Source organism: Schistocerca cancellata, chromosome 1 (genome assembly GCF_023864275.1).
Source record: "Schistocerca cancellata isolate TAMUIC-IGC-003103 chromosome 1, iqSchCanc2.1, whole genome shotgun sequence".
Classification (NCBI taxonomy): Eukaryota; Metazoa; Arthropoda; class Insecta; order Orthoptera; family Acrididae; genus Schistocerca; species Schistocerca cancellata.
This window is the reverse complement of record NC_064626.1, coordinates 764,986,786-765,002,550: the sequence shown is the minus strand read 5'-3', so window position 1 is coordinate 765,002,550 and position 15,765 is coordinate 764,986,786.

Below are 15,765 nucleotides of genomic sequence, written 5' to 3'. Positions count from 1 at the left end.
GACTGAATGCAGTGTCTGATGTGTGTTTCGGACAAAGATTAAATGTTGTTCTTAGCGACAAAATATCCCCCGAATAAAGTGCTTCCAATTCTCGTTATCATATAACTACTTAAACCTAACTAACCTAAGGACATCACACGCATCCATGCTCGAGGCAGGATTCGAACCTGCGACTGCAGCAGCAGCGCGGTTCCGGATTGAAGCGCCTAGAACCGCAAGGTCACAGCGGCCGGCCGTCGTCCTGATTATGGTTTAATTTTCTGTAAATCTGTAAGGAAAATATAATAGTATTCATACGGTTACCATTTCTGCACTTTACAACATGGCTTACTTATGTGTTGGGGAAGTGGTGAGACGAAAATTGCCACGCTGTGTAGCCGCGTGGTCTGAGGCACCTTGTTACGGTCCGTGCGGCTCCCCCTGTCGGAGGTTCGAGTCCTCCTTCGGGCATAGGTGTGTCTGTTGTCCGTAGTGTAAGTTGGATTAAGTACTGTATTTGCTTAGGGACCGATGACCTCTGCAGTTTAGTCCCATAAGACCTTACCACAAATTTTCAAATTTCAGACGAAAATCACAGTCTGCTGCCAGTTCTGGAGTTCGTGTACTACTGGTAAGTCCAGCCATGGGCAAGAGTTCAAATGCTGAGCAGCTAAAAGTTGTGGCTCTTGCCACATCCAAACACATTGTCCTTTGCTGCCACTGTAAACCCTGCTCGGCCCTGGTAACATCGAATCACCTCGAGTTGAACGTGTACTCCGACGGCTCAAGACCTATTTTGGTGCCTATATTGTAGGCTACACCCCTGTTAGATTTCGGTTTCCCGACCAGTGTTCGGTTTTTACTGTGGAGCTTTACGTTGTTCTCCAGGCTATCCAATACATCGGTCGCTATAAACAGATACAGTATATTATATGCTCGGATTCGCTCAGCTCTCTTCTCAACCTCCAAGCTCTTTATCCTGTCCACCGTTTGGTCCACCGGATTTAGGACTGCCTCCACATGCTCCACTTGGAGGGGGTTGGTGGCGGGGGGTATCTCTGCGGCATTCCTCTGGATCCCAGGGCATGTTGGTATCCGCGGAAACGAGGGAGCCGATATAGCGGCAAAGGCTGCAGTCTCTCTTCCTCGTCCCGCTGTCCGCATGGTTCCCTTTGCCTATCTACAGAGCGTTTTTATGTCATCGTGTTGCTCTTTTATGGCACACAGATTGGTCTGCACTGCCCGATAGTAAATTACGGGACATAAAACCTCTTCTCTGTGCTTGGACCTCTTCCTCCCAGCCTCGTCGTCGGGAAGAGATAATTTTAACTAGACTCCGGCTTGGGCACTGTCTTTTAGCCATCGACATCTTTTAAGCGGCCATCCTCCCCCGCTTTTTTCTCACTACTTTCAATCGTGGACGGTGAGAAATCTTTTACTTCAGTGCCCCTATTTTAATCCGCTGCGCGACCGTTTACAGCTGTCGCCTGATTTAGCAGATGACACGCACTCAGCGGCCGGTGTGGCCGAGCGGTTCTAGGCGCTACAGTCTGGAACCGCGCGACCGCTACGGTCGCAGGTTCGAATCCTGCCTCGGGCATGGATGTGTGTGATGTCCTTAGGTTAGTTAGGTTTAAGTAGTTCTAAGTTCTAGGGGACTGATGACCACAGAAGTTAAGTCCCATAGCGCTCAGAGCCATTTGAACCATTTGAACCAACGCACTCAGCCGATCGCGTCCTTGAGTTTATCAGTGATAGTGAGATGACAGCGGTCATTTGAAGCTCTTTTCGGGGAAAACAATCCCCCTTCAACAGCAGTTTTCTAAGATTTCCTCCCGTTTTTAGTGTCCTCCTTCTTGATTCTTGACTATAGCTCCCATTGCTGCTAATCTCCATCTACGTTTCGGCTTTTTACCCTTCAGTAAGCCACAGATTTGGCGCTTATGACCGTAGCAGTTTTGCTCCCCAAAACCACAATCCTAAAAAAAGGAAAGAAAAGAAAAGAAAGATACACACTGCTTGATCGTCTTGGTGACGACCTAAGCATGTGTACATCTGTGCGTTGTGCTGCCTTGTAGCTCTTTTGGATGATCCATTGGACCGAACAAATGCTTTGAAGAGCGGCCACTTGAGATGAATTTAGTAAACACAAAGAGAGGGGAAGGTGGGTTTGCGAAACGAAAGGGAACTAACGGGCCGGAGTGGACGAGGGTAGATGGAAAGCTGCTGTACTCGTCGGATGGCTATCTCTCACATGTAACGGCTGTTTCCGCCTCTCTACTTGCAAGAGCAGAGCTGGCAAGTTTTCGGAACCCGGTCTGCACATCCGGCGCCGCGCGGCCGCAGCAGTCTGGGAGTGCCCGCGCCCGATCGCAGGCCGGCCGGCCGGCCGGATGTCTATATTTTAGCGCGACAAACTTTTATTGTGCGGAAAACGCAGGGGAGGGGCTGTCTATTGATCGAGTGGGCGGGGCCGCGGCTCTCCCAATATCCTGATGGATGTTCCGGCGCCCCCCGGCGCGCTGTATCGGCTGAATTCCGCGGATATCTCCTCCGGCTCGCCTGCCTCGCGTTTTTGTCGACGTCATCGCCGCAGCAGCGTCTCCTGCAAGCACGCACAATTATGCCTTCACCTGCTGCCATTTTATGCAGACGGTAACACTGTAGCACATTAAGGCGGGACAGGGACTTCAACAGACTCAGCGTTAGACTCGCACGACTCACATTAAAAACATCGAAATCTCCAACACACATTTCGGAAGGCGTAAATACATCACAAGCATTGATTTACTCTGAATTTGGAAAAACAAATGTGTCCATCGAACCGAATCGAGGCAGAGAGAATTCATATAAAAATCGTTTTGTCTATCCAGTGAGAACATTTCATTTATCTACATAGCCGCCGGCCGGTGTGGCCGAGTGGTTCTAGGCGCTTCAGTCTGGAACCGCGCGACCGCTACGGTCGCAGGTTCGAAACCTGCCTCGTGCATGGATGTGTGTGGTGTCCTTAGGTTAGTTAGGTTTAAGTAGTTCTAAGTCCTAGGGGACTGATGACCTCAGTTGTTAAGTCCCATAGTGCTCAAAGCCATTTCAACCATTTTCTACATAGCCTTATCTCTGCTTTTTGCAACACATACTGATAATTACCCTCCTAAATACACTGGTAGATAAAAAATGACACAACATGAAGGAATTATCGGAATGGGACTGAAAGCGGTAGATTTGATGTATATGTAGAGACAAACAAATAAGTACAATTTCAAAAAAATTGAATGATTTATTCAAGAGCGAGAACTTCTCAAACTGAGCAAGTCCATTAAGCGTGGGTCGACCTCTGGCCCTAATGCAAGCAGTTATTCGGCTTGGCATTGATTGGTAGAGGTGTAGGATATCCTCTTGAGTGATGACGTGCCAAATTCTGTCGAAACGGCGCATTAGATCGCCAAAATCCCGAGGTGATTGGAGGGGCCTGCCCACAAGTATTCAAACGTTCCCAATTTGGGAGAGATCCGTCGACACTGCTGGCCAAGGTACGGTATGGCAAGCACAGCGCTATGTCGAGGGTATTCTACGACCCGTTTGATTCCCGTTCATGGCCAGTTTTCCTAGGCTTACATTTCAGCAAGATAATTTCCGCCCACGCACGGCGAGAGCTTCTACTGCTTGCCTTCGTGCTTGCCAAACCTTAACTTATCCAGCAATGTTGCCAGATATCTCCCCAATAGAGAATGTTTTGTATGATGTGCAGTGTTCTCCAACCAGCTCTGTATTTTGACGATCTAACGTGCCAGTTGGACATAATGTGACACGATACCTCTCAGGAGACAGTCAATACCAAGTCAAATAAGTGCTTGCATAAGGGCCAGATGTGGACCAACGTCTTATTGACTTGCTCAGTTTGAGAAGCTCTTGCTCTTGAATAGATCACACAATTTTTCTGAAATTGTAACTGTTTGTCTGTCTGTACATATACATTACATCTAACAACTTCCATCCCATTCTGATAATTTCTTCGTGGTGCGCCTTTTTCTCTTTTTTCGCCTTGGCTTTTTTTGCCTTGGAGTTCCCTTCCATTTTCGTCTACCCTGAATTAATTCGCAAAGGTAGTGGCTGACTCGCAGACGATACAAAAACGTGATTATTGCTGCAGAAGTTTAATCATTAGAAACCAATGGATAGCACTAGTAATATGATGAAACAAACCGATTTATAATGTAAACATAAAACGGTTCCAATTATTTAATATGTCTGATTGACTACCAGAATAACACTGGAATACTTCTGTGATGTTGTTGTTGTGGTCTTCAGTCCTGAGACTGGTTTGATGCAGCTCTCCATGCTACTCTATCCTGTGCAAGCTTCTTCATCTCCCAGTATCTACTGCAACCTACATCCTTCTGAATCTGCTTAGTGTATTCATCTCTTGGTCTCCCTCTACGATTTTTACCCTCCACACTGCCCTCCAATGCTAAATTTGTGATCCCTTGATGCCTCAAAACATGTCCTACCAACCGATCCCTTCTTCTAGTTAAGGTGTGCCACAAACTTCTCTTTTCCCCAATCCTATTCAATACCTCCTCATTAGTTACGTGATCTACCCACCTTATCTTCAGCATTCTTCTGTAGCACCACATTTCGAAAGCTTCTATTCTCTTCTTGTCCAAACTAGTTATCGTCCATGTTTCATTTCCATACATGGCTACACTCCATACAAATACTTTCAGAAACGACTTCCTGACACTTAAATCTATACTCGATGTTAACAAATTCCACTTCTTGAGAAACGCTTTCCTTGCCATTGCCAGTCTACATTTTATATCCTCTCTACTTCGACCATCATCTGTTATTTTACTCCCTAAATAGCAAAACTCCTTTACTACTTTAAGTGTCTCATTTCCTAATCTAATTCCCTCAGCATCACCCGACTTAATTTGACTACATTCCATTATCCTCGTTTTGCTTTTGTTGATGTTCATCTTATATCCTCCTTTCAAGACACTGTCCATTCCGTTCAACTGCTCTTCCAAGTCCTTTGCTGTCTCTGACAGAATTACAATGTCATCGGCGAACCTCAAAGTTTTTACTTCTTCTCCATGAATTTTAATACCTACTCCGAATTTTTCTTTTGTTTCCTTTACTGCTTGCTCAATATACAGATTGAATAACATCGGGGAGAGGCTACAACCCTGTCTTACTCCTTTCCCAACCACTGCTTCCCTTTCATGCCCCTCGACTCTTATAACTGCCATCTGGTTCCTGTACAAACTGTAAATAGACTTTCGCTCCCTGTATTTTACCCCTGCCACCTTCAGAATTTGAAAGAGAGTATTCCAGTTAACATTGTCAAAACTTTCTCTAAGTCTACAAATGCTAGAAACGTAGGTTTGCCTTTTCTTAATCTTTCTTCTAAGATAAGTCGTAAGGTCAGTATTGCCTCACGTGTTCCAACATTTCTACGGAATCCAAACCGATCTTCCCCGAGGTCGGCTTCTACCAGTTTTTCCATTCGTCTGTAAAGAATTCGTGTTAGTATTTTGCAGCTGTGACTTATTAAACTGATAGTTCGGTAATTTTCACATCTGTCAACACCTGCTTTCTTTGGGATTGGAATTATTATATTCTTCTTGAAGTCTGAGGGTATTTCGCCTGTCTCATACATCGTGCTCACCAGATGGTAGAGTTTTGTCATGACTGGCTCTCCCGAGGCCATCAGTAGTTCAAATGGAATGTTGTCTAATCCCGGGGCCTTGTTTCGACTCAGGTCTTTCAGTGCTCTGTCAAACTCTTCACGCAGTATCTTATCTCCCATTTCGTCTTCATCTACATCCTCTTCCATTTCCATAATATTGTCCTCAAGTACATCGCCCTTGTATAAACCCTCTATATACTCCTTCCACCTTTCTGCCTTCCCTTCTTTGCTTAGAACTGGGTTGCCATCTGAGCTCTTGATATTCATACAAGTGGTTCTCTTCTCTCCAAAGGTCTCTTTAATTTTCCTGTAGGCAGTATCTATCTTACCCCTAGTGAGACAAGCCTCTACATCCTTACATTTGTCCTCTAGCCATCCCTGCTTAGCCATTTTGCACTTCCTGTCGATATCATTTTTGAGACGTTTGTATTCCTTTTTGCCTGCTTCATTTACTGCATTTTTATATTTTCTCCTTTCATCAATTAAATTCAATATTTCTTCTGTTACCCAAGGATTTCTATTAGCCCTTGTCTTTTTACCTACTTGATCCTCTGCTGCCTTCACTACTTCATCCCTCAGAGCTACCCATTCTTCTTCTACTGTATTTCTTTCCCCCATTCCTGTCAATTGTTCCCTTATGCTCTCCCTGAAACTCTCTACAACCTCTGGTTCTTTCAGTTTATCCAGGTCCCATCTCCTTAAATTCCCACCTTTTTGCAGTTTCTTTAGTTTCAATCTGCAGTTCATAACCAATAGATTGTGGTCAGAATCCACATCTGCCCCAGGAAATGTCTTACAATTTAAAACCTGGTTCCTAAATCTCTGTCTTACCATTATATAATCTATCTGATACCTTTTAGTATCTCCAGGATTCTTCCAGGTATACAACCTTCTTTTATGATTCTTGAACCAAGTGTTGGCTATGATTAAGTTATGCTCTGTGCAAAATTCTACAAGGCGGCTTCCTCTTTCATTCCTTCCCCCCAATCCATATTCACCTACTATGTTTCCTTCTCTCCCTTTTCCTACTGATGAATTCCAGTCACCCATGACTATTAAATTTTCGTCTCCCTTCACTACCTGAATAATTTCTTTTATCTCGTCATACATTTCATCTATTTCTTCATCATATGCAGAGGTAGTTGGCATATAAACTTGTACTACTGTAGTAGGCATGGGCTTTGTGTCTATCTTGGCCACAATAATGCGTTCACTATGCTGTTTGTAGTAGCTAACCCGCACTCCTATTTTTTTATTCATTATTAAACCTACTCCTGCATTACCCCTATTTGATTTTGTATTTATAACCCTGTAATCACCTGACCAAAAGTCTTGTTCCTCCTGCCACCGAACTTCACTAATTCCCACTATATCTAACTTTAACCTATCCATTTCCCTTTTTAAATTTTCTAACCTACCTGCCCGATTAAGGGATCTGACATTCCACGCTCCAATCCGTAGAACGCCAGTTTTCTTTCTCCTGATAACGACGTCCTCCTGAGTAGTCCCCGCCCGGAGATCCGAATGGGGGACTATTTTACCTCCGGAATATTTTACCCAAGAGGACGCCATCATCATTTAATCATACAGTAGAGCTGCATGTCCTCGGGAAAAATTACGGCTGTAGTTTCCCCTTGATTTCAGCCGTTCGCAGTACCAGCACAGCAAGGCCGTTTTGGTTAATGTTACAAGGCCAGATCAGTCAATCATCTAGACTGTTGCCCCTGCAACTACTGAAAAGGCTGCTGCCCCTCTTCAGGAACCACATGTTTGTCTGGCCTCTCAACAGATACCCCTCCGTTGTGGTTGCACCTACGGTACGGCCATCTGTATCGCTGAGGCACGCAAGCCTCCCCACCACCGGCAAGGTCCATGGTTCATGGGGGGACTTCTGTGATACTACTGCTAAACGCTTGAATACCACTAGACGAAATGCTACCTCTTTACCTGCCAATTCAGATCTAGACATATACTTTCGCCTAAACTACGTGTTGTTAGCTTCACTTCTGCTCTTGCTTCTGACGAATGATTTAATTCCACACACACTTACGTACGATATTCTTACATGAAACAGGTACAAATATAAAATAACAGTAATATTATTATGTAAGTATTTACATACTTAAGATATTTCCCTGTTTCAACAGAATTCGTCTGTGTCAATATAGTCAGCGCTACTTTTCTTGTGTAGAACTAAGAACATATAAATTAATGTGACTCTTTGAAATTTGTTGTGCAATATATACGCCAATTGATAATAGGAATGAAACTTACGATATTGAATTTCTATCGAATCATGGCTGCAGTGTATGGAACCATGTCAGCCGACTTCTGTTTTGAGATTATAATTTAGGATTTCTGTTCCATAAACTAAAATCGATAAGTTACTACTGGCACTTGATATAGCTATTAACATTTACTGCTTAACTTACACAATAACAAAAACATTCGACTATGAGGAAAGTACGCATTTGAGTCTAGAATCGGATATGTTTGGATCTATTGTAATTGTTCTGAAATAACTCATTTAGTTTCGACATTCCCTACTGTCGTTTACCGTTACGTGAAATCTTCTACGTAATGTTTAGTTCTGCTGTAAATAGTCCTTGATCTGCCGAAAATAAAGGCTATCACCAGAGAAATATAATTGCTTCCTCACATGGGACGTATTCTGCAGTAGATGACGATCACAGGAGACATAGTACGTCGGATGTTCCTCTGCCCACAGGAAGGCAGTAAGATGGCAATGCGTCGTAGCGAAAATTAATTAAGTTAGACAACGCTATTAAAACCCGCTGCAGCCCCGGAACGCCATCTTGCTGTGGAAACGTCACTGAAATAGGCATCTAAAACTCTTTGGAAATGAAACAGGAATGTAATGTGCTGGATTGATATGTGGACACAGTTTTAGCACAATAGTCGATGCCCGCATAGCGATGTATATGAATGGTATTTATTTTTGAATACGTCGATGTCAAATTTAACGTGTCCCTTGCCCTCACGGTAAATGCTTTTAAAAATAGTTTCATTGTTCATACCCCACTTCTCTAACATGAATGATCGATAACAATTGCTTTTATAAAAAAAGAGTCCTTCTTTTTTTCTCAGTTGAAAGAAACTTTTACCTTTTTCGTACACAGTCTCGGTTAGCGCAACGTAAGCCGACCAGACCCTTCTTGTAATTTCGATGTCTTGATTCTTTATCTTGATAATCTTCTGCCTTTCTTATCAACTTTCTGCTGAATCTTCAACTCTTATATCTTGTTCCTTGAATTTCTTTATCTTCTGTCTTCTCCTCTATGTTAATAATTTGAAAAAAAAATTGTGGCCTACTCTTAAACTCTGGTATTTTATTGCAACAGCGCTGCTATGGTAATTTGCTGGCCACCTCTTCGTTTCGCCCACAGCTGCTTCTTCAAACTGCCACTATCTCTGTGCTATAACAATTTTCCCCATGTTACACATTCCGATTAATAGTACAAAGAATATTGCCACTTTTCCGCAAAATTATCTCTTTTTCTTTCACCAATAAAACGCCAAGTCTCTTCCATCCGTCTTTACATATCCACGTTTCAGCTTCAACCAGTCGTTTTCATTTGTCACCCCTCTCATTAAAAATTTCCACAGAATGGAATGCGTCCGCCAGTGGTCTGCCTGGTTTGTATCACCTGATACCAATTTCCGCCACTCTGATAAAAAGAATGGATAAAGAATTCAAGAAATAACTGCATATGATTAGTAGCTAGTACCTTCCACATCCCATCTTCCGAGTGTAATTTAGGTGTACCTACTGGTAGAAGCAAGGCATGAGCAGTTTTTTTAATCGTTACTATAGCAAATGAGCTTTCGCATGGTAGCTAAACCTGGATGTCCAGCGCTAGTGAGGAGTGGGTGAAGCCACATGTAGCACGCGAATACCCGACTCTGTGGCATCCATAACCTGACCGCGAGCTGAGTCGGCGCTGTCCCTTTCGTGTCCCTTCAAGAAAGGTATCTCGTTGTTTGTGTTTACATACACTGTGTGACGGAAGCTTCAAAAGACAGACACCATTTACACTCCGGGTGAGTCGCTGTGATGTGCGTACCAACTCAAGACACGCCTTCCTCTTGAGTGTTGCAAAATTTGTCATTTACAAATCTGTTTGCGTGTAGGCTCGGACCGACAAAAATGGCTCTGAGCACTATGGGACTTAACATCTTAGAACATCAGTCCCCTAGAACTTAGAACTACTTAAACCTAACTAACCTAAGGACAACACACACATCTATGCTCGAGGCAGGATTCGAACCTGCGACCGTAGCGGACGCGCGGTTCCAGACTGAAGCGCCTAGAACCGCTCGGCCAAAATGACCGGCTTCGGACCGACAGAGCGGCGTCGAGGTGATCAGTTTCTTATAAATTTACTTCCTTTCTTTGAGACACTGGCTCAGTCACACTTTGAGCAATCTGGAGTCAGGGACGCAGTGCTGGGCCTGTCAACTAGGAGATAGTGTCCACCCCTCCCCCCACCCCTTCCACCCCGCTTCCTCACCCCCTCTCTCCATTCAGGGACTAGGTGTTGTATTGTCCTCATCATAATTTCATCTCTCTTGCTTGAGATAATCCAGTTTGAAATTTTCGAAATTTTCTTAGGAGGGGATTTCAAAGAGTCGATCTCTCCTCTTCTCATTGATTGACCGCTAATTACAAGGTTTCACTGTTTGATTGGTTGAGGGAGCTTTTTATCTTTTTTTTTTTTCGCGGAATGCTCAGCAGCAAGTTTTCGAGACACTGTCTTCAGATCTAGGCGTAGGCGGATGTTCGGACCCTCGGTTCAGATTCCGACCGGGACAGACGCTGCCTTTAGACAGTGATGTTGACATTTGTTTTGATAAGCGTTGCTCTGCTGGATAGGCTGTAGATTCGAGTAGGCGTTCTTAATCCTGAACGAATTATACGGAGACGCGTGATTTATTCAGTTCCATGCCAATGGTTAAACTAGTTTCTTTCTCCGTGTCACAAGTGGGTCTCACCTTAGTGAATCATGTCCACACATTGCTACAAGACTGGCCATGCAGGGCCAAGTGTGAGCCATTAATTTCTTACGTGTCTGATTAACACCCCGTCTATATAACATGGCCCATTCAACAGTTCCTGTACCACCAGTGCAAGTAAATTAAATAATTAATGCTAGATTCTCACGCATTGTTGATTTACGACGATTTTTCTGCGTTATTCGTTGCATGATAATTTAATATTACGTATATGAATACGTATATAAGTGCAGTAAATGTAGCAGGCAAAAAGGAATACAAACGTCTCAAAAATGAGATCGGCAGGAAGTGCAAAATGGCTAAGCAGGGATGGCTAGAGGACAAATGCAAGGATGTAAAGGCGTATATCTCTAGGGGTGAGATAGATACTGCCTACAAGAAAATTAAAGAGAGCTTTGCAGAAATTAGAACCACATGTATGAAATTCAAGAGCTAAGGTGGGAAATCAGTTCTAAGCAAAGAAGGGAGAACAGAAAGATGGAAGGAGTATATAGAGGGTCTATACAAGGTCGATCTACTGGAGGGCAGTATTATGGGAATGGAAGAGGATGTAAATGAAGATGAAATGGGAGATATGATACTGCGTGTAGAATTTAGCAGAGTACTGAAAGACTTGAGTCGAAAAAGGCCCTGGCAGTAGATAACGTTCCATTAGAACTACTGATAACCTCGAGAGAACCAGCCCTGACAAAACACTACCATCTGGTGAGCAAGATGTATGATACATGCGAAATCCCCTCAGACTTCAAGAAGAGTATAATAATTCCAGTCCCAAAGAAAGCAGGAGTTGACAGGTGTGAAAATTACAGAAATATCGGTTTAATTAGTCACGGCTGCAAAATTCTCTACAGACGAGTGGAAAGACTGGTAGCAGCCGACCTTGGGGAAGATCAATTTGGATTCCGTAGAAATTTTGGAACACGTGAGGCAATATTGACCCAACGACTTATCTTAGAAGATAGATTAAGGAAAGGCAAACCTATGTTTCTAGCATTTGTAGACTTAGAGAAAGCTCTTGACAAAGTTGACTGGAATTCTTTCAAATTCTGAAGGTGGCAGGGGTCGAATACAGGGAACGAAAGGCTATTTACAATTTGTACAGAAACCAGATGGCAGTTATAAGAAGCGAGGAGAATGAAGCAGCAGTTGGGAAGGAAGTGAGACAGGATTGTAGCCTATCCCCGATGTTATTCAATCTGTATATTGAGCAAGCAGTAATGGAAACAAAAGAAAAAATTTGGAGTAGGAATTAAAATCCATGGAGAAGAAATAAAAACTTGGAGGTTTGCCGATGACATTGTCAGAGCCGGCAAAGGACTTGGAAGAGCAGTTGAACGGAATGGACAGTGTCTTTAAAGGAGGATAAAGATGAACATCAACGAAAGCAAAACGACAATAATGGAACGTAGTCGAATTAAATCACGTGATGCTGAGGCAATTACATTATGAAACGAGACACTTAAAGTGGTAGATGTGTTTTACTATGTGGAGAGCCAAATAACTGATGATGGTCCAAGTAGAGAGGATATAAAGTGTAGACTGGCAATGGCAAGGAAACTATTTCTGAAGAGGAGAAATTTATTAACATCGAGTATAGATTTAAGTGTCAGGAAGTATTTTCTGAAAGTATTTGTATGGAAATGTATGGAAGTGAAACATGGACGATAAATAGTTTAGACAAGAAGAGAATAGAGGCTTTCGAAATGTGGTGCTACAGAAGAATGCTGAAGATTAGATGGATTGGTCACGTAACTAACGAGGAGGTACTGAATAGAATTGGAGAGAAGACGTATTTATGGCTCAACTTGACTAGAAGAAGGGATCGGTTGGTAGGGCATGTTCTGAGGCATCAAGGGATCACCAATTTAGTGTTGGAGGGGAGCGTGGAGGGTAAAAATCGTAGAGGGAGATAAAGACATGAATACACTAAGCAGATTCAGAAGGCTGTAGGTTGCAGTAGGTACTTGGAGAGGAAGAAACTTGCACGGGATACGTAGCATGGAGAGCTGCATCAAACCAATCTCCGGACTGAAGACCACAACAACAACAAAATATGAACAAAATATTCAAATATGTGTGAATTCCTAAGGGACCAAACTGCTGAGGTCATCGGTCCCTAGACTTACACACCACTTACACTAACTTATGCTAAGAGCAGGACACACACCCATGCCCGAGGGAGGACTCGAACCTCCGGCGGGAGGGGCCGCGTAATCCGTGACATGGCGCCTCAAACATATGAATATGAGGAGAGCGTTATGATTCCCGACAGTCGAGACGAAGACAGGCATTAAAGTGACCAGTTACGTTGAAACCCACGTCTGCGTCTTGCAAGATAATATTTCTCCTACCGGACCAACGTAGTCTCTTTTACATATAAATTACGTACAGTCAAAATTACATAGGACGTAAGAATATATTTACAGAGTACTTTGAATTTGTTTACATTTATAAAACAATTATTTATATACAGAATTACACTAAATGATCATCACATATATTGTGTATCATTGGAAATATGCTGCTTTCGTTCTTGACGGAGAAAATCTTCGTCACAGTCATTTCTGATTGTTACAGTCTTGAGAGCAATCTACTTTTAAGTTATAGCAGGAGACGCAGTCAAGAGAAACAATAAATCCTTAAGCACAGAGAGTTTGGTTGTTTTGGCATTGGTCAGTTGCTCAGTTTACGGTAAGGATGGTTAGTCCATCTATAGAGCATATCGCCATTATGTTGCTTTTTCCTCTTCTGGCGATTTTCTCGCCACACCTTCGTAAGTACCATTGTTCAGTTACGCCGAACTGAAACGATTTTGCATAGAACCATGCATATCTGTCTAAATCTGCGCTGTCATCTAACGAAGTATTCTCACCAAACTAGTCTTGCTCTGCAAAGCCTAATCACTGACCTACGTCTTTACGTCTTCAGCTACCCGATCCATGCAAAATTCGAAAATATAGCTCTTATTTAAATCAACTTACAAAATACCTTGTCAAGTTCATTAACAATGTATGAATCTTTATAGACGCTTGTTAGGTGCAGTTATTATACATTCCTGATATATTCCATGTTTATGCGGAATAATTGCAGCACTGCTGCTAACGTTAGGAAGTGATTAGTACCCAAGTACTGTGTTGTCAATTGCTTTGGAGTCACCATTAGATTTCCAGAAAAATATTCTCGTCACGTTATTAAAGAAGGTGTGTGCGAATAAACGTGGAAGGATCTGGACGATTAACCTGATAAGTCACGATATACCCAAGCACACAGAGAAAAACTGAAGTTGTACTGGGTGAAGATCGGTTTGGTTTTAGGATTAGAAAAAGATACCAAAACAAGCAAATATGTCATTGTACTAAGAAAGGGAACTGTTTATAACTTCCGATAGTGTGAGGAACATCAAGATATCACATCCTTCGAAAATCGGGGCTAAATTACTGAGATATGTAGTAATCCATGGCACCTACAAAACCTAAAGAGAACAAAAAAAAAAAACTGAAAGTTAGTGGTGGCTACCTTCCCGTAAAATAAGGCTCTGAATTTAATTAAATATCATCGAGTGCCGTCGAGCGCTAAAGTTCAGAGAAAATTTGTTTTGTTGTAATTTGTCTCGGATGAATCACTGCTACAAAGGGACTATAATAAAAATGCCCTGGAAAATATAAGTAGCATTGCACGAATCTTAGCTGAGGCTTTATAATTCGCATCTGACTGCATTCAAATGTTCCGCCGTTGCTCCGGGCGCCCCTAAACCAACCAAAGAATACCAGATGATCAGACAAAGAGTAAATAACTGTCTCAGCTTCATGAAGCAATTAAAAAAACTACACATTGCAATAAATTACTAAAAACAAAATGAGAATATTTTCATTTAAGTTCACTTTTTAAAATAAAGCCATTGTTCACTGAATTAAAAACACAATTTATATTCTCTGAATAATATTGCGAGGAATGCACCTCGTAGCATTAACCTTACTAATACAGTTAAAAATGATGTCAATTGTAACTGCAACAGCCGTAGGCTCGTGCAACTATAGGCACGTCAGTGTAGGACGAATGCAATACATTACAATGACTGACTAACACGACCTCAAAATTTTCGTGTTTCTTCAGTGACAAATGGGCATTGTGGATGCCGTGTTTTTTAAAATGTTTTCCAAAATTATGGATAATAGAACTGTTTTCCCATTTGTTGCCTTCTGTCATCACTCAGAAACAGTTTAAAGATTCATAGTCCTCTCGTTACATATGAAATTAAATTTAACAGGGAACATGAAAAGTATATAACAGGACCGTTACAAGGTCACGAATGGCAAATTTGTGTTGAGGAGGTTCTAAGACGAGATTACAACTTATCGCTCATCTATTGCATCTTGTACGTCGAAGCATCTCTGACAGATACGAAACAAAATTTTCGAACAGGAGTGAATGTACGAAGGGAAGATTCGCAGACGGCATAGGTCTTTTGGCTGAACGTAATGATGACTTTGGGAACCAGCTGAAAATAATATGCAGTATACTTAGCACAGAAAATAGCTTAAGGGTAAACAAAGCAAACACAAAGGGGTAAATAGTAGAAAAAACAGAATAACTTCTGGCTTAAAAATGTACTTGTTAACAGTATAACAGCGGGAGGAGTGAAGCAATGTCAAGGGAGAAGACTACACAGGATGGTCGAAGTAAGGCATATACAAGGTGGTCCATTGATAGTGACCGGGCCAAATATCTCACGAAATAAGCATCAAACGAAAAAACTACAAAGAACGAAACTCGTCTAGCTTGAAGGGGGAAACCAGATGGCGCTGTGGTTGGTCCGCTAGATGGCGCTGCCATAGGTCAAACGGATATCAACTGCGTTTTTTGTTTTTCTTTTCAAATAGGAACCCCCATTTTTATTACATACTCGTGTAGTAAGTAAAGAAATATGAATGTTTTAGTTGGACCACTTTTTCCGCTTTGTGATAGATGGCGCTTTATAGTCACAAACCTAACATCACCGCAGGTACTTCGGGTGACAGGACTTACGTGTCTGGTGAGGTCAGGATCAGATTGATTTGGGGGAG